At 40.0% G+C, this 24,006-nt stretch overlaps 1 protein-coding gene and 1 non-coding gene across 5 annotated transcripts in view; one reads left to right on the top strand and one right to left on the bottom strand.

Moving 5' to 3' along the window:
* LOC138183430 (cell adhesion molecule 3) overlaps positions 1 to 24,006 on the top strand; it is a 114,567-nt gene that overhangs the window by 70,122 nt on the left and 20,439 nt on the right. The window contains exon 1 of one of the 4 annotated variants that reach the window (XM_069120317.1): positions 1,188 to 1,210. The exons of 1 other annotated variant lie outside the window; for it this stretch is intronic. The gene's annotated coding sequence lies outside the window, so the exon portion shown is untranslated. Of the gene's footprint in view, positions 1 to 1,187; positions 1,211 to 1,445; positions 2,260 to 19,991; positions 20,168 to 24,006 lie in introns of those variants that run through there. 2 more of the 4 variants (XM_069120314.1, XM_069120318.1) reach the window with 2 other exon arrangements.
* On the bottom strand, positions 13,630 to 13,784 carry LOC138183740 (5.8S ribosomal RNA). Its single transcript, XR_011174134.1, has one exon. It is a non-coding gene; the product is annotated as a 5.8S ribosomal RNA (ribosomal RNA).

Below are 24,006 nucleotides of genomic sequence, written 5' to 3'. Positions count from 1 at the left end.
AAAGATCGTCATATCAAATCTCGATCGTATATTATAAATATCGGTGTTTTTCCACCAAAATCTGACGCGCGACCGATACTGTTTTTTTATAATTTATAGCGTGTTCCATTAGTTTTATTCGCTTTGCTCCTTTCCTTTGAAGACTACGAATTGAAAAAGAAAAAAGAAAAAAAAGGAATTGGTGCATGGATATTCAAATTTGACTTGTTTGTATTGTATCATATTTCCCTCCGATGAATCGTTTCAGTCGCTTTGACTCGTTTAATTATAATATAGATTTCTCGATTATCGTTTATTATCGTTGATATTCTTGTAACTTGATCGAAACGAAAGGAAACGTTGTCTTTACTGATTTGTTATAATTCTTGAATTTTATCATTGTGAAAAGATAACAGGATACTCGGCCAGAGTATATAAAAATTCTTCAGAAACATTTTCTTCAATTTATTTGTTAATGTTGTTACGAAGCCTTCTTTGCGTTTATGCTACTACGGTGTAACTTACCATGCGATCTACTCCCTGTTATTTATCGCGGGAAGAAACAAGAAACGTAAATTGGAAGGATTCACTCGATTCGAGGAAAAACTCCATGTGCCTTTCCCAAGGAAATGTTTATGCGTGTTTTTTTTCTTAATGAGCGAGCAACGTTCGCGTAGAATATTCCAAAATGTGGTTTGAGAAAGAAGCAAAGAATAATTTGTGTAACGTTGATTATGCCACGCGATATGGAGCTATATAGGTACATATTTCGAATGAAAAAGTGCAATATTTTGCTGGATAACGTCGCCATCATTTGTACCTGTTGAAGCAATTTCGTGTACACCGAACGTTACCAGGACAGCGCTTACGATTGCTAGCCATTTCTATTGTCTTAAACTTCGACTTTTACTGCGACTTTGTGTCTCTCGCTGGAAGACTTTCCGTTGTCGGAAGAATTTTTAACGATGTCACTTATATCCTAAAATAACAGAAAGGTAGGACAAGAGTTTGATAGTGACATCCGTCACTTTGTTTTTTAATGGTCCCTTTTTTACAGGGCGAGTAACGATCAAGCACGAAATAAGCAATAACGCCGATATCAACATCGAGAATTCTAGTCGAAGAGAAATAGCGGCACCTCGTTGAAACGAGGCAAAAAAGAGGATGCAGAAAAAGGACGGGGAATAGAAAGAAGAGAAAGGTCCAAGCGAGAGGGTAAAAGGAGAAAAAGGTAAAAAAAAAAAAGTATAAAAGGAAGTCGAAGGCAGAGGAAAGGAGAGAGAAGAAGGGCGGATAAAGAGAGCATAGAGACGAGGGGTTTCACAGGCATCTCGTCAAAAAAGATGAAGTCACCGTGGTTTTGGGGCGGCACTGAGAAGAGGGGTGGGTGAGTTCTTTAAGGTAGGAGGCATGCGCGGCGTCCGGGGGTGCAGGACGCCGTCAGGGGGTTAGTCGCTTGCCAACAACACGACGCGCCGCTCGTGTATCGCGATCGTTCGACTCCATTTGCCGCGCACTGTCCTTTCGGCTTCTCCTTTGCTCGCGTCTCCTCGCTTTCGCGCATTCATCGACGCGTCGAGCGTTGTACGTGATCGCGGTACACTCGAACGCGGGATCTCCAGTTCCGCGCTCGTCCTTTTCCATCATCTCACGCGAAACAGCCAGTCGAAAGTTTGCTTCGAGTGCACAGACATTAAGGAAAAGTTTCGATTCGATAGTGCTAGGTGTTCTCTGTCGTCCGCTGTATTCTCACACGTAGCGAGATACTCTTTATCGTTTCTTCGAAAGTGTTCCTGTAACAGTTACGAGTTTCTTAGGAGGTATTATGTGAAGATGAGAATCCAGATGGAAAGGTCGAGGACTTTGGGAACAGATATCCGTTACGAAGTACGGGAGCTTGCTTTTCCTTGAACTCGTGATTCTGAAAAGCGTAGCCACCGTCAGCGAACGTTGGCAATTGTTTGACACGATGAGCGGATTGAGGTGAACTTTCGCGGGAAGAAAGTGCGAGTGGACTAAGGTGGTTGCGGAATTTTGTCGAAATCTTTCCGGTCGAGGATCAAGTTTTATGGTTTTACACGGCACCGATGCGCTTTTCTGCTCAACGAAACAGTTCTGTGATACAAGTGGCCTAAACCTTGCCACAAGAGTACTGCAACGTGTTACCGCCACTGCAGTGAATGACGCGAAAAAGTGTACGTAACTTCGATCGGCCTCGTGTAAGACTGCATCTCGTCGCTTTTTGGATCTTACACGTTACCAACGAGCAAGATAATTCAGGTATCTCTTTTTCTATTTCTAATTCAACCGAATACTATTATACTTATACTTGTAATTTGATGTTCCTTGTTATATTCGTATTAGGAGAATCGGCGATGAAAGCGTCGCAACACGTTGATAATTTGTTAAGTATATTCGACGGTTTGATAGATCGTTGAAATTGAAACCCTTTAATACAATTCAAATGACAGCTATTTCCTCGACAGGACAGGAATTGATTTAAGAGATTTTATCCAAAGGAGATTGAAATCTCTTGAAATTGAAACTTAGCTGAGTAGTTATGTACAAGGGTATACGCACGTAATAGGTTCGTAATACGTTAGTTATAAAGCGAATATACCATGGATACTTATACACGCGGCTAACTCGTGCAAATGTATTATGTAATACAGGCATACATTGAAACTAATTAGATAACTTTGTTTTCCGTTTAACAATGAAATTGCTATATTACCTAGTAGAACGTGTACTGCACACGAAGCATCGATGCATGGGTTAAGCTCGTTGGTTTTGTAATTTAATTTCGAAACCCCGCTCCAGGCTAGGATACTAAAGCACAACTAGAGAAACGGAGATAACGTTTCTACATAGAAAACATAAGGCAAGTTATCAGAGATTCTACACGAATTTTCGCGCTGAATAAGCAATTCGTCCTATTCGCTGAATAAGCAGAACTTTTGGAAATTTGCGCATATAAATATCCGAGGGAATTTCTTTAACGACGAAATTGACGAAAATTCGAAAAACGAAAAACGTGGAAAAACGACTTGCTTGCGAGCTGTTGCAATTTTCCAGCGATGGACAATATTTGCGTTACGTCAAAAATATAAAATCGAGGCTTCAAAGATTTTGTTAAAAATGCAGAAAAATTGATAACGCGTCGAGAGATAATTGTTTTTATTTTTCGCATCGTGCAACAGTGTCCATCAACGTTGATATCGATATCAGCAGGCATCGTGCGTCTTCTTTCTCGCTGGGATTAAATGAGTGACATTCCGTGCATTTAGTGCCCGATTTAATTGAAATTGAAACGGTATTTCGTACATCGTATTGTGCTTACATGGCGATGTGCTTTCCGTAATGGTCGATTTTATTTCACCATGGCCGATAAATACTATAATTTCGGGCCCTGCCGCCGCAATTACCGTGAAACGTTAGGAGGAACACTCACGATACAATTTCGTACGAAATGTTGCCGTAATTCTTCGTTGAAGTAATTGGAGAGGGGAGTTGGCAGTTTCTAAGGGAAAGATTCATTTGATACCGGCATTCCGCAGCATCACCGGTATTATAATTTTCGAAGAAAAACGACAACCACGTAGAGAAGATTTTGAATAACAACGATTCATCTTCATTCCTAAAGTATAATTTTGGCAATTGCTTTTTATCGATCGGCCAGGTCAGATTACTTCGAAATACATGTTATGTCCACGTTGGCGAACATTGGAGATACTGTTTCGTGCTATGTACTGGTTCGTGCAATAGCTAAAGAACGGATTAGGCCGATCGGTGTACGGCCACTTCAGAATCGATCAATCATGAAGGATTTTTATCGTTTGCCTATCTGAACATTTGTCGTTCGAATAATTATGCAAATACGATTTTCTTCGCGCGTGCAATGGCGTGGAATTTAATTAATAAACACAAAACTATTTCGTATTGGTCGGATGAGGTCGTTCGTTTTATTGGATCATCGCTTCTGCGAGAATATTAATACCCTATCTATGACTACTTCCATGGTGTAATAATTTTTTAACGCTGAGAGAGATTTTTTAACATCGATTCTATCGTTTGACTTATGTTACGGGACATAAAATATTTCCTTTTTTGATACTTGATTTTTACAGCGTTGAATAATCAACGTATCGACGATCGATCGTATTAATGAATGTACATACATCGCTCTGAATAATTGTTCGTTAATTACTGCATTCCTGTGCCATGCAATATTAATGTAGCTATTACTGTAGAAACGTTTTGGTAAAGGTTGGTTCGTTGCTCTTTCATTCGGAAAAATTCATCGAACAATTTAAATGAAGTTGTCAACGAAATGACAATAACTGCTATCGTGTGGCTAGCATGCAATTAACGTATTAATTAAATGTAGAAATTGCTGGGACGTTTAATAATTGCCACTTCTGTATTATTATCGGCCGGATAATAATCCTACGAAATTTTGCAACGTAACTACGTCCAAATGAAATTAATATAATAGATGATACGTAAAACTTTGCGAAAGCAATGTGAAAAGCGAGATGACGCAATAAAAGGAAGGAAAAGGGATACTTAGTCATCTCCGATGATGTCGATGTCGGAACTCGTGTCGACGTGATTGAGGGAGAAAGCGATGGACGTTGGATAATTAATTACTTTGATTGCTATTAGAGCAGAGAATCACGTAGGCTGCTGCTTCATTCAGCAAGCCGATCATCCTATGCATTTGGTCACGTTGTTAATTGCCATTTCATTTATCTGTGGTTTCATCGGGATTTCCGCAAAAAGAAGGAAGAAGGAACCTTGTGGATAAATGTCGTCCGAAAGACTTCGTCGATAAGAAGGTTAAAGTTTCCATTAGAAAAATGTTTTCGTCGTGAATGACTCGACCGGCAGGGCCATTTGTTAAAGAGGTGTAATAAAAAGACGATGTTTTTCATTTTCTTTTTGGTTCTGATCGTGAGTGCTGTTTTGTCACGAGAACGCGATCCGGAGGTGTCGATCGTAACAAAAAATTCGATTTCATCCGACGTTGACACCTGAGAGCCGATAATGATAGATGATTCCCTTCGGTCGGCTCTTCTTTCGTCTATGAAAATACTAGCAGACGTTCAGCCAGCGCAGCCATCTAATGGAGATCGGCTGACAGGAATTTTTCTAATGGCTTTTCTTTTTTTATACATACCTTACGAAAATTACGGTTGAACACTGATATCGTCGTGTTTCCCCTTTTTTTGCCAGCAAACTTGTCGGACGTATGGAATTACGTTATTCCTAATAGGTCACCGAGTTTTATCCGGTTTTGTGGATATTCGGCTGGTCGTGTAATTGGACACAGATGCCGTGGTGGCTTTCTGAAAACGTAGATACGCGCAATATGTACATACGTATAGATTGGAATGTACACATGAGCCGGAATAATCAAGCGAGCTTTGCGTTTTATTTTGCCCGCTGTAACATGCGCGAGGCGTATCGAGGTGCCGCGCCGCGCCGGATAAAAATTATTCTCTATTAATAGTAATAGTGTTCGGATATACAGCCGCCGGAGAAATCCCTGATAATGGAAAAATACAGAGACGCGGCGGCTAAACTCTTTGGTAATGTCACGCCATGCTACGCCACATCAGGTCAACTTTCGAATTAGGTCATAGATAGAAGAGGATGCTCGGTATCACTTTCGAGAGTGCATTTGAATATGTATGTAAATTTAAATCAATTAACCTACAATAATATATCGAAAATGCGAGCAATATCGCAAGAATATGTTTGCCATCGTACACGGCAAGTGGTGACGTACGTACGCAGTTTAATAAAACCTGACATTGTTAATCTACGTTAAATGATCTGTGTGCGCGTAGAAATAAAGATACAAAAATTATTGGCCCATTGTCAGAAAAATTGATAAAAAGTGGCGCCATCCAGGGATTCGGTAAACCGTTCGATGCTTAAATTTAAATCGCAAGTGGCTCGTCGACGTTAATTTATTAAACCGTTACTCTGCGCACATTGATTTCGCGTGAACTATTACGTTGTGCGCTACTTTCGCATTAACTCATTTATTATAAACGCATCGTTAACCGTGTCACGATATAACTATGTTGAAAGGTAATTAGTGCATCGTACAGCAATATGTTGCATTTAACGATATAATACGTCGCTCCATTCGCCGAATAAATTACTTCCTGTCGGTTTAGATAAGCTTCTGACTACTGGACGCATCATAAATTTCATAGGAAAAAATTCTTTGTTCTACATCGCGGTTAATCTAGGAAGTGGTCGAGTAATTATTCTACATCCGCTTTATCCCTAGCAACTTTCTTTAATTCGGCCCACCCCGTTTCCCGGAACAAATCAACCATAGATTTGACAAGCATACCTAAATTACATTACAAAGTCTCGATGACGAAGTACAAGCAGCTGCAGTAGATTAGTTCCCGTAACTAACTATAATTGCATCTGTCGCGGTACCGACTCCTCCGCTCGGTGTTTCTTCTCGAGTGCTCTTTGATAATTAGGGGAAAGTTCGAGTCCAGCTAACGAACTACGGATCGTTGTTACCTACGGTCTTGGACGGAACAAAAGGTGTAACGGTAATAAAGGTCGTACAACGATTGTAACAAATGAAAGTGACGCAGAAAATCACGATGCAAGTAAGATATAGAACACGACGAAACAAAGATGTAAATAACAACGGGGTAACAATTCGAAATAAAGTGACGAAAAATGTTAAAAAAATAGAGGTGGTAGATGATATTATGCAAAGAGGAACTTCAACTTTGAGAAAAGATAAAAAAGCGATAGCGGTAGAACGAGAGACATTTGAACGTTCTATGTTCAGAGCGCTTGATCCAATGAGTCGGCTACGAATAATGTATTTTTGATACTTATCGCTCGCGATATACTTACCTAGACTCGACGGGTGCAATTGGGCTGCTTGTTCTTGGCTCGCGAGCCAAAGATGCTTAATTATTCAAAGACAAGAGCAGTGTCGTTAGGTGACACGACCGCCGCTATTACCTCTATTTCCGTCATTCTCTTCACGTGGTTTATCAGTTTATTGTATGGGCGAATTTACTCGTTCATAAACGTCACCTTTATCCTTTGTATTAGCAGTAATCTTACTTGTTAAGTGGCGCTTTGCGCACGAGTTTCTGCACGTAGTATACCGGGCACTCGAAATCTCTTCTATTCGACTTTCTACGTCGACAAACTTGTGCCTTTGTTGTGTGCATCTACAGTGTTGAAAAACAATCGTAATCTAAATTTAACAGTGCATAAATGTACATAATAAATATTTACAGAAGCAGATATACAAAGGAAAAAGGAAATGGTAATTCCGTTTGGAGTAGAAAGCATTTCGCGGCTTTAAAAAACATTGCGCATATTGGTCTCGTACGACTTGCTTTGCTTCGATAAAGCTGGGTGATTAAAAAAAAAAGAAATAAAATGCTTGAACGAATAGGAATATGCAGAGATCGTAACATTTCGTAGTTCATTCGTTGCTCTTTTAATGGGATTACGGACGATAAAAGCTGTAAAAATTGCCTCAAGAATATCGTTATTATCGCAACCAAATTGCACGTTGGAAAACAAAGATCGACATGTAAGCGAGAATTTGCACGCGAATCAAGTATAAGCGAAGATTAAATGGCCAAGAATTTATTGTGTCCGGACAGCTGGAATTGGCAGCAACGTTAATAACGACTAACGAAATCACAGTGACAAGTCCCAGAAAGTGGCTACCTCTTAATTACGATAGATTATCTTTCGCAATGTCCGACGTTGATAATAATTTTATGACACGACGCGGAAACGAAACTGCTCGTTAAAACGATTGTAAACTAGCGGTAACTCTCCTCTGTGACGTTGATTTGAAATTGAATCCTTTATAGCTTGATTGTTCAACCTTTCTGCGAATAAAAAAATTGTTACTCTTAACGAGCACCTTTGTTCTCAGCTTTATTTTCATCAATGGAATACAAAAGATTTTCTGGCATTGACGTCACGGGCAAATTTATTTCCAACTTCGATCCAGGTATAATTACATCAGAGGGAGAACCAAATTTCCCCACTTTTCGCCAATTCATTCTGCGAGACTTACCCAAGAAGGGACGAATATAGAACACACGGAAGAAAGAATTTCGAAACAAAAAAGTCACTACAATACGTCGCTATGAAGTCAAGTTCGACGCGATGAATATCGAGGGAACGATACTCACGCCGACGGCTACCACTTTTCTCGATGCATCGATGCGATTCTCCTTTTAAACAAAGCGGCGATCTTAACCCGCATTGCAGAACCTCTTTTATTTCCTTGTTTTCAAGCCGATATCTCAACGAATCTCGAAGTTCCTTTTCAACTTATTCATCCCTTCCCAATTCATTGTCAAAGAAACTTAAAATCTCCCTCGAACTTGTACTTTGCTACCGATATTTCATTTTCTGAATTTAACTTTCTACAGGCGAACGATTTTTATATTTTTCTTTATCGAGATACGATGGTCTTTATAATTCGATATCGTTGTATCAGGTGTCGTCGTGATTTCACGTTGGCTCGTTTTTTCACGAAACCGTACGAAGAAAGTGCGAAGGGTTGTTCCTCGCTCGAGATAGAATCTACTCACCAGGTGATATCGCGAATAGGTGAACGTAAACGAAAGTGAAAGGATAAAAGGAAAGAGATAGGGGATAGAGTAGTATCCGTAAGGTTGACCTCGTGATATACGATGACCATTACGAGGATCCCGAGGAATGAGAGAAGCAAGAAGAGACCAGCTTTTGTACACGTATGTCAACTACCTGGCCTACTGGGAAAACGTATTACTGTAATTTTACGTGTAAAAGTTATTATCTAAATTTGTCGGAAAATTGTCTGCCAAACTTCTAGCCCCGTATACTTCGTATGCTAGTTGGATTTTCACCCCGCTACATCGAATTCTGTTCGATCTATGCAAACTAAATTAGCATCTGCCGTGACTCGTTGCCCGGTTCGTGCTATTTACGAAAAATAGATAGGTACGTCTTTTCAGCCACCGAATAATGCGAATAACTCGATTTTACCTTGAAAAGTATTTAGGTACGTACATACGTACATCAGGATGAATGCGCGGGCGGATTTTTTCTTTATCGATGCAGCGGCAATGCAATGCGATGCTCGAACCATTCGAACATTTGCTCGCAAGAGGTTGATTCGTGAATGTTTCTAAATAGACGTTCCATTCACTTTTCGTTGATTCATGAAAAATTATTAGTCGGATGAAACGGTTATCGGATCGAAAAAACGGGCCAAATTGCAATTTTTCTCGAACACGAAGTGACCTCCTGAGAGAAAGCAGATGGCGTGACGAATATCGCGTTCGACTGGTAATTACCAGCTGGAGGGTATACCATGGGTAATCAAACGATCAGACGTTGCCGTTCCCAGCGGAAAACCAACCCTTCGTGCCACCTTGCGTCTACATATACATCCTGTCTTGAAACCAGCGAGAAGACTTATCGGATCTCGCTAAATATGTCAGACCTACGTCTTCCGGTATCCGGGAAACCTCATCGAAAGTGACTTTATTCGATATCGATTTGCTGTTCGTTCCCCTTTCATCGATCGAACAAATTGTTTTCATACTGTTTGCGGAAAGAGGCCGAACTTCCGAAAGGCCTCGTTGTTAATAAGATTCATAGGTCGTTGTAGCTCGTCTATATTACGTCTGGATTACCAATCTAAGTCATAAAGAATGCAATCTGGTTATTTTAGAAGCAAACCACCGATGTATTATTTGCTCTGTCATCGAGACATATATGTCTGGTTTCTGGGTTTAGATCGTTCATGACAGGTAACCACGTTGGAAGATCGATACGAAAGTTGGACTCGTAAGAATATCTCCTTTTTTGAAACGTGAATAACGTGACAGGATCGATAGGCAAAGGCAAACGTCGAACCAAACCGAATAAACTTTCAAAAGTGTACAATAACTGCGCCGATGGTGGAACTCTGAACGAATCTATTTCCAACTTCGTAGAATGTTGACAGACAGAATCGTTGATCGAATGAGTTGTCGCAGTGTTATGAATTAAATAGAAAAGTCGATGAAAGGCACGTTTCTTGGTAATTTATTTATATTATGTACATCATAGCGTTTCGCTTTCTTAAATATTTCAAATCTCTGAGCTCGTCTGCATTACATTAACGACCGCGGAAATTGCACTTGACGCACGAAAGAAATCCAGATTCTCGCTCTTGCAACGAATAATCTAAAGCAGTCGTGCACACCTTTCACACCTTTCATCTTGCAATTTCTTCTGGAAACAAACAACGGTACCAGTGAAAAAACTGGTAAAGTACTTACTCTGTGTCGCAGGTATTTTATGGATTTGGTTGGTCTTGTTTTTAATTAATGACAGTACGAAGATAATGAGCGAAGATAAACGATTTTTTTTTTCTTGAATCGTTAAAAGTAATTTCTGTTGGCGTTCGCCTTTCGTTGGTCGAAGCACGAGGTTAATTGGCAACGGGAATGGTGATCAACGTGCCATGATTAGTGAAACGCGCATGATGACGAAATTAATGAAAATTTGTGAGCTGAACCGGTTAAACGCGAACACAGGCTGGTAAACCGATAGGCTTTGGCCGACTTACGCTTGGTCGGAACAAATAAAAGAATAAAAATTGCCATGTTTCACGAAGGTTAGGCAGGAACGAGTCGTTATATCGCAGAGGTTTGAAATATTCGATGAGTCAGCGCGCTTCTATGGGTTCCCTTTAAAACACCATAGCCTTTCGCGGTTAAATATAAATATAACCGGCTAAATCCGGGTGAATAGCCCCTGCTCCAGTTTGAGGTTAACGTAAGTCGTTAATCCACGGTCGTAATCCAACGCGCTATATGTAATATTCTTTTGCACGGATTTGCGACGTAATTTGACGAACGATGTAATCTATGGAATTAATCCAAGACGGTCTGGAGCAACGTGTATAGGATCAGATTATGCGGAATTACGACCTCGAGGAGGGAGGAATCGTTTGCGAACAGCCCGGTCGAATAAAACATGCAAGATGAGATCGGATATACGTAGGGGATGATCCGTTGACGCATCTGTCGTGCTTATAAGGGATGTTCCCTGTTGTAGGCCCCATGAGACAGTGAAACACGACCCATATCGAACCGCGGTTAGTCACGCGTGTCAAATGAGCAAACTTAAACAGATTATATGCCGATTGCTGGATATTTTGGCTGAACCACGTCGTCGTAAAGGGAGCCTGACTTTTGCGATTTCGTCGACAGATGTGCCGGCTAATTTCGTGTCCCTTTTCCCTTTTTATCGTCCCTGTTTTACGATGCCGAACACGGTGTGCGTTTAATAGCATATTACAGGAAGAGAATTCCACTCTCATTTTCACTTCAAGACTGTCTGCGTTAGTATCGGGAATTGGTTTTATCGGACTTTTAAGAACGTCGTAGGAATTTGTCGTTGCAGCAAGCGAAACAAATACGTTAGAAGAGAAGTTTCGTTAAAGAAAAGCTTTTATAGAAACAACGAAACGATACGTAATGTGGGTTTACTTGTTTTAAAGTCTAGTCACGAAATAAACACGGTATATATATTATCAGAAATGGTGCAGGTTTAATAGAATGTGTATAATATTTGGCGAACTTCTGTCTGACAAACCGGGCCGGATGCGAATAATGAAGTTTGTTTAATATGATAGAGGAGCAAGTTGCATTGTCTTCGCCGAATATTTCGAGAACGCCGCGTTATTTGCTCGTTTCGAGATGGATGAAACTGATGTATAAGTGGTGAAAGCACGAACTCCTTTCATTAAATAATTATTTTCAACCGCCACACGTGTATACATCTTCAACGGGATAAAACGAGAAAACCGACGGTACGTTTAAAAGTATAGGAGCAACTATTTTGCCGAATTTTCCTTGATTCACAAACGGAATACGTAAGACTGAGAGAAAAATGTACGGTTCGAAGTACGCTTCATATTCTATTCCCTTTTCCTTTCGTCTGATCCTTTAAAGCTGGTAACTCGATAGTTTGAGCGATAGTTATATGCCCAAGGAAAATGACTCGCTGCCTAAGATCAAACGAGCATCGTGAGAACTAACGAACTGGATGGATAGTAACACCACGACGGCACAGAAGCGTCTTCCTCGAATTCAAGAGACTTGGATTTTCCGTTTAATTAGCCTCAGGTCAAAATCAACGTAACTTATTATCCGAAGAACAGTGTCAGAAAGTTGGATCGATAATGGCAACTAATTTCAATTTATCCGTTCAATTTATCGTTACTTTTTCCAGTGGCCTGTAAAGCAATCCTCGCGATAGACGAATACATCAGCGGTTGAAGTCCGCATGAGCGTGTCGATTCTTTTGATTTACCGAGTACGCCGAGATTGCCTGGCAAAAGTTTGAGTTCAATCTAGACTTCGTTGGCGCACGTTGCGCTTTGATTAATAGAGAAACGCAAGCCTACGCTTGGAAAATGTATGGTAAAAACGTTGATGAAGTTGCAGCGCGGTCAACGATCGTTCCACTGAACGCATCGACCGATATAAATTATTCGATGGTTATAACAAAGTAACGCAAGGGTAACCTTTGACATAGGATGGTTTGGAATCGAAACCGAAGTGCCGGAACGGCTGCAATTAAAACTGAATGGAACCGGCGCGATCCCACAGCCGATGCTATCAAACAAACAGCCATTAAATGAGAATTCGGATTCGATGTACCCAGACGTGTCACGAGAAGTTGGAGAGAGCGCAGCACAGAATTCGCAAGCTGCACTCCTTTCACGGTACTTGGAACGTAGTCTGAACGTGATTCGATTCGGTACACTTCGCCAGATGACGTTCAAGAGCCAGCAAGGGCTTGAAAGATTGCGATAAAATCCAATGATTAAATTTTAGTCGGCTGTGAAGAGAAATGCTACGTTTCGATTTTGGATTGCGCGTAACAGAGATGAATGATCGTTCGTTAAAGTAATTCAGTACAGAGAATAACGGGTTTAACGGTAGAATGAAAGTTCTGAAAGAATGCGTCGTTTTAATTCCCGGCGAAGCGATTCAGCGAATGCACACGCGTTCACGGAAGAAATGCCTGAACCTTCTATTATTGCCCTTTCTTTCATTTCGCATAGCTTAGCCAGCCGTGAACAGAACGATATTAACTTTCAACGGGTTGGTACTTTGATTATTATATACGATTCCCAACGTTTAATATAGTATAAGACTATACCAAAAGAAAAAAAAAAGAGAAAAGAAAATAAATGTTTGATACGGATTTACTGGAAGATATTCACAAACCCCAGAAGCTTAAAAGATAGTCCACGAGTTTATCGAGCGAACCTTCCAATCTCAATTCTTAAATTCTCTTTAAAGTTCCCTTCTATCGCGAGCTGGAATAAACCAAACAATGAAAAAGACAATATATACTGCAAAAATAAATCGAACAAGACGAGGAATTTTTCCGAAGATTTCGTTCGAACTTCAGATCTCTGAAGGGATTTTCCGCACATGGTAGTGAGGTGGATAGATCGTGGTGATAGTGCTGCTGCTGGTGTATAGGTGTCGCTGTGAGGTACCGCTGCTTTCTTCTCATTTAGGCGTCGTGGAAGAAAAATCGGACTACGGATGCCGGGATCTGAACCGTGAGCAACACTCAGCCAGGCGTGGTCCAGGAATTGTATACGTGGACCGCAATGTGCGTTCGAAATATCGATGTTCATGTGTCCTGCAGTTCACACGTTGACGCGCAATTAGCTGCGTTCTTCATCGGCCCACGAGTCAAGTGATCCACCGTTCAGGGTAATAATCGTCTACCCCGTCGTATGGGGCACACGCGCCGCCGCGTCTGTAACCCAATCAAAGCCAAGTTAAAAAAAAAGCATACCAAATACAAAATATCCTCTCCTAATCTTTGATTGCGGCAAGAAGATACGGATAGGCCCCTCCGAGGAAAAATCGGATTACGGGTGCCGGGGATTTGAATCGGGATCCTGAACGTTTGTAACCAACAGCGCTAATTATTGCTTTTTTTATAACGTTCATTGACCAATAGATGAGTATTACATTTGTATGTTGTTCACAATAAACAATGAACTTCGGTTGTGGGGTGGTTTAGGCAAAAGTACGACATAGCCATACAATGTTTTGTGTGTCGAAATTACATTTTTTAGCTTACTATTTTTAAATTAGATTTAAGTCACTGTAGAGCGGTGTTTATATACGATATTGTTTTTTTCTTCCTATCTCTGTCCTGGAAACCTGGTCGCAAAAACAGAACAGTGCGCTAACCACTGCTCGTCCGGTGGTAGTTTTGCTGTCTAGTGCCGCTATAGTAATGTTACGCTACGAGGTTTACTATAGGTCGTGTCTCTAACCGTCGCTCGTGGTACTACAGTGTCGCAGACAGATCGTCCTATAGTATCGGCGAAATATATACAATGTAGCGACAAGCACATAGTTGTCATCAAGCAGCGAGTTCTAGAAACGTCGATTCGCCTTCGGTCCGTTATAGTATCTACACAAAGAAGGTGGCATACGTGACCATAGGCGCGAACGGTGGCGTGACCCGAGCGTGGTGGGGGTCGTCTCCCAGAGAAGACAAAGAAAAGGTCGAAAGAGAAATCAGTATTATTTGAGGATTCAAACGGAATGCATCGAGAGGTTTAGACGAATAAAATACGAGTCGCTTAGTCTAACGAATACATCGAGAAATATCATAAAGTCGGGTCGAATTACTGTAACAAACTAATTGTATTCATCGTTAAATCACTTGTGTTCATTATAATATTAAATATTGTTAAATATACAAGTTTATATTAACCCTGTTAATTCAGTGTTAAAATCATTTGAACCACCTCTGTTATCCTAATCGAAACAGGGGATCGACTAATTCGCGGCATCGATTATCAGAATCGTAGCGAGAATTTACGTCTCTCGCCGTCGCGTTTTCCTCGCGATCGCGTCTCTCCGCGAACGGTCGTAACAAGTAGTTCTACATTAAAGGGGCAACAATTACGTAAAAAATTCATGTAAACAATGACCGTGAATCTATTTGTACGCGTATGTGAGCTAAGACGAATGATTCGAAGCCTGAGCGAATGTTGATGTTAAAGTATCGAGTGAAGAACGATTCTCGAAATGTCACTGTGACATGTCAGTGTGAAAACTTGATCACGCGTTGCACGACTGCGTATTATGTGTGTGAAGCCCTTAAGGATGGGCTGTAATCGACAAGGTGTTAGATAGAGTTATAGCGTTGTTAAGAATAGTGCAAATCATTTGCTGCTTGAATCTATCAATCTTACGAATGAAATTTAGATTAAAAGCTTTTTTTAGTATGCGTGCAAAATGATTTGCTGTAGTTAATTGATAATTAAAATACGGTAGTATGTATCGCCGAGTAACTGATCTCCTTTATGATCGATTAATCTTTTCTATTTAAAGTTCTATTGTTCGTAATATAACAAATACGATAGAATAATTTGCGTTCATGTGAAGAGCAAGAAGCGTCATTATCGGTTTGTACAATTTAATACAGTGGTTAGGAAGCAAGTGGTGCGACCAATTATCTAATCATCGAGAGACCAATCCTGATTTATACAAGTGCTGTTAATTTGTAGCCAGAGTCGCGTTTCGAAATTGTTACGAATTTCAAATTAATCGAGAGGTACCGAATTTTATTATGCAACGCAATCGATTTGTTAGTCACGTTTCTTTTCGCATTTTTACAAACTAGTAGTGATTTTTTCGTTTTTCACAACCGACAGGAAATTCTGATACGCAGTCTCGTTAAAAAATGAAACTGTTTTCTGAAGGCTGTTAATGAACGATACGCGCTAAGAGTATACTGCATACCAATTATAACGGTTTGATGAATTATAGTGACGAGATTTAATTGAAGAGCGTTTGAGAACTCTGTCATAATGGCATAGCTATTAGTCCAATTCGGTGAATCACCGAAGGATTAACGCGAAAGGACCCTGAGCACCATCCCGAGTAATCTCGTTCGGTTTGATTTCACCTGCACACCGAGATCTTACGAGACATGGTATGTAGTTCAGAATCCTGCTTCCATCCCATGGCTTATACCGTGACAAATGGCTAGGTTTCCAGATAACGGCGAGAAGATCCAGGATTCGTATCTCTGCCAATCGATTGGTTTCAATTCGAGTTCTTGATACGTGACATTCTTTGTTTCTTGTTCTGGCAAATGCAATTCGAATTTCTGTGTATTCATGCACGTCACATGCGTCATGTACGTGCGCGTATATTGAAAAATTCGATGCATCGAAGGAGATCAACCTAAACGTTTGTTTGCTGACTGCGCAGCAAATGGAAAAAAATTGAATCTCTAAATATCTATTTCCATCGTTTTTTTTCTTTATTCTAACGATTTAAGAGCATCACTAGTGGCATACTTGCTAAAATTATTTTCGTTCGCGCGTTTCTACTCGGTCGCATCTGCATGTTGGAATATTAGATATTTGCCTTACTGTAACAACGATTAATTCTCGTACGATTAATTTGGCACAGTTTTTCTTCAAATTAACGTGGCCTGGTCAATGTAAGTGTACAAGCCCAGTTATTAGACTTCCAGTAAATTACCTGTCTTGCACAGTGTAACTCAAAAGGCCTTCTCGATCCTTCGCAGCGAAGATTCTATGCTTCTTTGCAGTCTCGATAACATCGGAACACCTTAAAGGAATTCCGCTGATAATACGTATTGTTTCGACGCTATTCCTTCGTAGCTATCATATGCCAAAGTACCGCCATATTATCGTGACGTAATTTTCCATGTAGACTAGAAATTTCTCTACCCTTCTCGTTTATTCCTCGCTTATTCTCGATGTTTCTCTGCCAGCCACATTTTCTGTCGGGAATTTCTTTGATATCTGCCTGGTTTCGAATACACTGGAGAAAGCATGTTAACAGAGAAACGAAAGATTTCCGTGAAGCAATTATAATTTTTCCATAAAAGATCGTATACGTATACTTTGCCGTTGAGCGGTATTTGTGCGGAAAAGGTAATTTCCAGTGAATATTTATTCCTTTTACTTTCCTGCAACGCGCGCCACTGATTTTCATATTCTTTCAACTGATTTCACACTGGCGGAAAGGAGTATTGACCTGGAATGAAGCTTGGGACAGGTATCATTAATTATGTATCCACGTAGCATGTATTATATCGGAATATTGGAAAATACACGAACGAATTTCGTAATTAATGTTACTTCATGTACACTTAGCGAACGATAATTTATTAGTCCTCGTTGAAAATCTCTTCGGTATCTTCCTTCAATTATAACAATTCGACGTGAAGTTACGTTGCTTCTTTGTGACTGTATAAAATTTTACTGAAACGCCATACATATTTATATTTGCTTTGTTGAAGGTAATAGTATGTTGTTGGAATATTCGATTTACCGACTGTTTGGTTGTTTACGATTATTTGACGCTTAATTGATTAAAATGCCAACAAGTTCAATCGCCCAGGGAATGTTCTCTCGATCGACCGTATTCAAATTTATAACCGTCGGGTAACACCACCAAATTCGACAGGATTCTTTATCGTATTTGAGGGAAAGAGATAGAACCGAAGAGAAACGAATGATAATAAGAATTCCGATTTCCACTCGTTTCACTTCGGGTTCAGCGAGATGATCCGTCTTGAAATTGTGAATGCTGGCAGACCGTTTTTCGATAGTTCGATGAAATGGCTTGGCTAAAAAAAGAAAAAAAAAAAAAAAAAACGGGGAAAAAAAGAAAGGAATGGATAAAGTTCGAAGATTTCAATAGAATCCAAAGCGACCGTCAGTATTGATAATAGACAAAGGATAAATGTAATTTGTCCGAAGCGTTTGGATCTTATGAGACGATGGTGTTGCAAATATCACGACATTTTTGAAAAAAAAAGAGCTGTTTTTCTATCGGTGCTTTTTATAAAATACGTCGATACAGGTACAAAGTAATTTCCTAGCTCGATTAATCGAAGACCAATTTTCGACGGGACACGTACGATCCATTAATCACGTTGGCATTATATTTAACTTGGACTCTCGAAACGTTTTGATTCGAGGGTAAAGGGGATCAATCCGCTGCAATTGAAATCTTCTCTGCTGTATAGCTGGAATTCTCCGCGTCGTTCTCGCTAATTGAAAATAAAGAACATGATTGAAGCTTTGGGGAAAAGTGGAATCGCCGCATATCGATTCGAAAAGCGATCATTGACGTTTAATTACGATAAGAATTTTTTCTACGCTCCTATTACCTACACCGTAATTGGCAGGCATATTTACGATACGACAGACTTTTGACGGAACTCGACCAGTTCTAAAAGACATATAAAACTAAACTAAAAAAGCAAAAGATATATAAACAATTTCATAGTTAGCCGTTCGTTAATTACTTATTTATTTGTCTGTAAATATTCAACGGATTAGGTTATTTAACGGTAACGAAGTTGATGAAGCTAGTAAGAAACATCAGATTTAAGTTGCACAGTTCCCGTGGGATGGTGTGTCCGCGTGGCAGCTACCACGTTAAACAGGTGCACTGTACATAGATCGCGCGGCATCGACCTTCTAGACGTACATACATATATACCTATATACATATTTTGTGTCTATAATGGATGATGCTTCGTCGAAATCGATGCGAGTTTGTTTTCAAAGTTTGAACTTATCTTTTGAACCATTTTTCTTTTCGCTCCTATTTAGATTCGAGAAATCTTGTCTGTTATTTGAAAAATGTTCTAAAAGGAGACGAGTACTATGAAATTCATTACTAGCCTACGATACGCACGACTGTCTCACAGGCCGAATCGGTACGTAGTATTGCCGAGGAAACGGTGATTAATAACCACATAGGAGTGGCCTATTGTGCGGGTTTGCAATCACCGGTAGTTCGGTTCCCCATTTTCGCGTATCAGCCGAGCAATAAAACACGTTAGCCCTTTCATCGGTGGTTGTACATTCATGGTGTCCTCCTATCCAGACGTCAGGACGCGTTCTGTCGCAGCATCTCCATTCTAGTTCCGTGTTGACCGGTCGATTAACTAGGCGGCCAGCCTTTGCCAAGGCGATAAAGTCAGCCGGGAACATGATTTATTCCTGATGGAGAACAGAACCGTGAGGTATTGAACTCCGGCGAATCATTGAATTATCGAGAATTTCGAAGAGTAGAATGCTCATGGTTGGTTAAGTTGGACGGAAAGGCAATCGAACTTCGTTAGATCGCAACGTTTACAGTCGGAAAATGGCGGGACGGAGGGGAGGAGGGCGAATGTTCGTCGGAACGACGAGAAGAGATGTAATAAATTACAGGTTAAACGAGCCCGCCGTTGATAAAAATAAGTCGGTAGTCGTGGTCGGCAATAATTTCCGCTTTCACACGGAGAGGGAGAGAAGGCGAATTGAATGAGAAATAGAGAGAAAGAGACAGAGAGGAGTTCAATCGACGGCCGGTGCAACGTCAATTTCGACGTACATTTACTCGGCTCTCGAGCCGCCGGGTTTGAAATGTAAATTTGCCGTGGGTAACAAGTGCGCGCGGCTCTGCGGCTCATAACGAGCCGACGAGAAATTAGGCCGGCGCAATGGAACCGCATAGCCACGCGGTCGGAAAAACGGCCAGGGTTCGTTACGTTCTTTCTCCTTCACCTGGCTTCGCTTAGCTACTTTCTCCTGAAAAAGAAATTAGCGGGGTGGACCAATTTCCCAGCGAGCCATTCTTTCACAGACATAAAAATGGAGCGAGCTATTCGATTAGTTGCCGCGAATCGTATGATCTTAAGTGCGTTCACTGGTATTTGGATGATGGGCATCGCGGAACTCACGCGATCGAGCACGCGATCGAGCACGCGATCGGACACGCGATCTAGCACGCAATCGAGCACGCGATCGAGCTCATGATCTCTTCTTCGACTTGCAGATAGTTATCGGATTACGAGAGCGAGTATGTCACTGACTACCCTAACGGACAAGTCAGTCGAGTCTGGACCATGTACGAGACTCAACTTTCATGCAGTTGAAATTTAAATCGGTAATCTTGCACGGAAATGATATTCGACCCGCGAGTAAGATAGCCGGTCAACAGCGTTCGCGTTGTATAAACTTTGATTAAATCTTCTCACTGGAATCTTTTCGGAGCTATCATAGGACGGAGTCGTTTATTGTTATCAACAGCAGGTAATTTTCTATCTTTAATTAGGAGAAAGAAAATCGTCGTCGTGTTTATCGTCGTAATTAATAAGAGCAAAGATATTTCCATATTGCATAACTGTAACAAACACTTCTGTGCTAACATTTCTGCAGAATGTGACACAGTCGCTTGGTAATAGACAAGGCGAGAGGTAATCTCTAATGTTATTCAAAGTCAACTCCCAGTGTAAGTAGCTTCAGGTGTCACCGTCATGTGTAAAGTCGTACATATCTGATACTAACAATTTTACGATCTCATAAAGCGGAATTCTCGCTGTACGATGAATTTCATTAGTAAGGCGTGCGTAACGGTGCTCGCGTGTAAACTCATCACCGGTAAAATTTATCCCGCGTGTACCTTATTAAAACGCAACCCCCTTTTAATATTTGGCACGACTCGGTTGCTAGTTAATTTGCCCCTCTGAGACGGACTGCGAGATAACGGTTAACGTTATTCGAGAAATTTACTTATTTTGCGATTCAACGCCGTTCTCAAAGCGAATACGGGGCAGGATTTAACTTGACGAAACTGTTTGGAACCTGGTTCCTCTCGCAAGGTTTGGATTTCGGCCTTTCCATACAGTTCACTTTAGATACGATGAAAATTAAATTACTTTCCTTAAAAGGATCTCTTGCTCGAAGCTTCATAGAACGCTTTCTGCTGCTTTACGAATTTATAATCAAATTCATTAACCGATAAATCCAAAATCAAGAAAAGAAAAATGTTTAAACAAACCGTTCATACACTCTAATATCTTAGTATGTAGCTCGATAATGAAAAGATGCAATCGTTAAGATATATTACGATGTAATTGGCCGTATTTCTAAAAGTTCTTCTTTACCGCAAGTACCAACACGATAATCCCGAAAGAGCTACAAACTGTGGACGCAATACCACCAACGATCGGTTTTTTTGCTTCAATGGATACGTGGAACCATAAAGGAAAGTTGCGATATTCGGTGGAGGAAGATAAACAATTTACTATATATCGTTCTGCACGCTTAAACTCATCGATTTTACGGACTTAGTGGTCCGTTTTATTTGTCGATGTTGTACGATGTAGCAATGTAGATTAGTTTTCTTTTTTTTTTATGTCAAAGACCAGGTCAGTTTTAGTAGATTAACAGCGTTGCAATTAACAATTCACGAGAAAAATGTAGCGCCCAGCGTAAAATAAAAGAGGTGATTGGATATTTGATTTGGTTTGATCGTTCGTAAAAGTTGTGTCGCGTTTCAACGAGTCGTGTAACGAATGTAAAGATTCGCTATTGATACAGCGCCTAGTGCAAAAGAGTTTCTATCGTAATTCAAAGTTTCACCTTCAGTTTGTTCGCACGAACTTTTTTTTTCCTCGATGCTGTCCTGGCCGGTATTTGCGCGAAAAATGCGACGAAAGATTTTCACCAGTGAGCGGAAGTTATTTGGGTGTTCTCATTTCCTGTGTGCATCCGCGTACGCGAGTACGTCGTTCTTCGAGTACTAGCAAGATGTTCCTCAGGTATTCCGGATATAATAAGAATATTCTGGAATTTTAGCGGTAGATTATCTCTCGACCGAATTTCATTCGGATTTCACCGCGGAATACATCTCTTGAAATTCGTTGAACAATCTCGGAAGGGAATAAACTTGCCTTTCTAGTATATTTTCTATTGATTTTAACTTCAGTTGTTTACTCATCTCTTCCTGTTGCTCGATCTCGAGACGAGCTGCTTTGCTTTTATTAAATAATCTTTTAAGACGATTAATGAGCTTTTTCATTAGATTGTTTAAATAAACTTGTTGTATTTATGGGCAGATTCCGGACGTAGTCTAATTTCATCTGAAAACATTTGCATACGAAACAATTTCTGTTCTTGACTCGATCTTCAGTTCTGACGTTAAATTTTACTTAAACTTCGGAAGTAGGGTAATGCGTTTGCAGAGCAGTAGTTCAATAAGAAAATAAAAATAGGCGAAAGCAATTTCGTTTCTAACAAATTTTCAGCAGAATCTTACGAAGTCTGTATCGCAAACTTTTCTTAGAAAATTCATCGAGCCTAGAAGTGGATTTTGAAGCAAGTGGCTGGCAGACACGGCCCTTCGTGCTGTTTATGTATTTTACTATCTATGGATACTATTCAACTAGTTGACTTGTCGTGTCCAAATTCTTTCTCTCTATCTCTCCACTTTTCTTTCCTTCCTTTTTGTATTATTAATTTCAACGTAACACGAAAAATATATCGGTGGAACGAATTTAACTCGTTCTTCTCACGCAAAATGATTTTTACTCGATGAAAAAGAAGTTTACAAGCTTTATTTTCATCTTTAAACTGTTTAAACTTTATTTTCTCAATTCTGGCAACAAAGTCTATTTCGAAACTGTACAATCGTGGAAACAAATTCTTTGATACGCGAATCCCTCAGAGTAAAGAGAATTTTAGAGAAACGATTGATCGTTTTCGTATACGCAGAGAGTAAGGAGAAGTTCTCTTTTCCTTCGATGGTCGATCTGAAGTAAAGAAAGCCAATGTAGCGCGGCATTCGTAACACCACGCGCTATCTAAGAACGAAATGGTCGATTGCGGAGAAATTGCTTCTCTTGCTTGTGAACTTACGATCATCTCAATTTTGTCCGTGGTCTGTTGGCTGATTTTCTGGGTTAATTCGTTGATTCCATCTACCGTAATACCGCTATTATTTATTTTGTAATCTTATCCCTTGACTCGATATAATTAAGATGTGAATAAATAACGTTAAGTACTTTCCTAATAGCAAACGGAAGAATACTCGAATAAAACAAATATGCTTGTCTCTCTAATCACGATTTAGCACGAGTTAAAATCACGAGTTAAAAATAATGTCTGACATTCATATAACGAAATAACCAAATTTTTAAATAGGACGATATTTTTTCCCAGCTTCCTTTTCTCTACTTGTAATATATTTAAGAAAACAGTAAACGGTAATTTTTCGCATTTGATTTGCAATTCCTGCTAAATTTGCATTACGTTCGAGGTATCTTTTAACGTTGAACGTATGTCGAACTGTTTAAAAAGAAGAGAGATAAAAAGCAGAAAGATAAAAATAGAGAAACAGTGAAACGATACGTAACAGAAAGAAGTGATTTGAAATCGAAAAGTTTCTCCCTTCGATTCGGTGCATTTCGTTTTCGGAGAATTCCGGAGAACTCGTCCCTTTAATTACAGGGATATCGACGAAAGACGAATCGGACGAGAAGTTGTCCAATTCTAAAATCGTGAAAATCAACCCTGGCTTCATCAACTAGAGATTAATAGTCCTCTCTGCTTGTTTTACTTCTCCGTTTCCTTACAACCGATAAACTTTTTCCATGATTAATCGTGGCAGCACGAGGCGACGCGGTGACCTATGTACTTATTTTAAGCCCAGGGTTGATCTCCGGATCTATACATTCTTCTTCTATCTCGATTAAGAGACACGATAGCTGCTTCGCGAAAATTGTGTGCAAAAGAGATAACGAATCGTCAAGTCGTACAATCTGTTAGTAAAGTCTAATTGGACAGCTTTTACTCGTCGAAGAGTGTTTTAGATTTCAAATTTTCATACGAGAAATTCTTATTCTATTTAACATTGATACTGAAAATATCAAATTATCTCGCAAATGTTTCGCTTTAACAATTAAACGGACATTCTTTCTTTATGAACTTTGAATCTGCTTTGCGATTTTAAACACTTTCGTATTACCTAGTCACGGCTTATGAGATAAATAATCGATCGATTAACTTTTCTTCTTAGCTAACGATACTATTCTTACATTTCAAAACACGTTGAAATATGCACGAGTAACGCGATTTTCTCATTTTCTACA

This window comes from Bombus flavifrons, chromosome 9 (genome assembly GCF_040668555.2).
Source record: "Bombus flavifrons isolate JBK064 chromosome 9, iyBomFlav1_principal, whole genome shotgun sequence".
Lineage (NCBI taxonomy): Eukaryota > Metazoa > Arthropoda > Insecta > Hymenoptera > Apidae > Bombus > Bombus flavifrons.
Note: the sequence above shows the minus strand (reverse complement) of the source record. Positions and strands in the feature narration are given on the sequence as shown.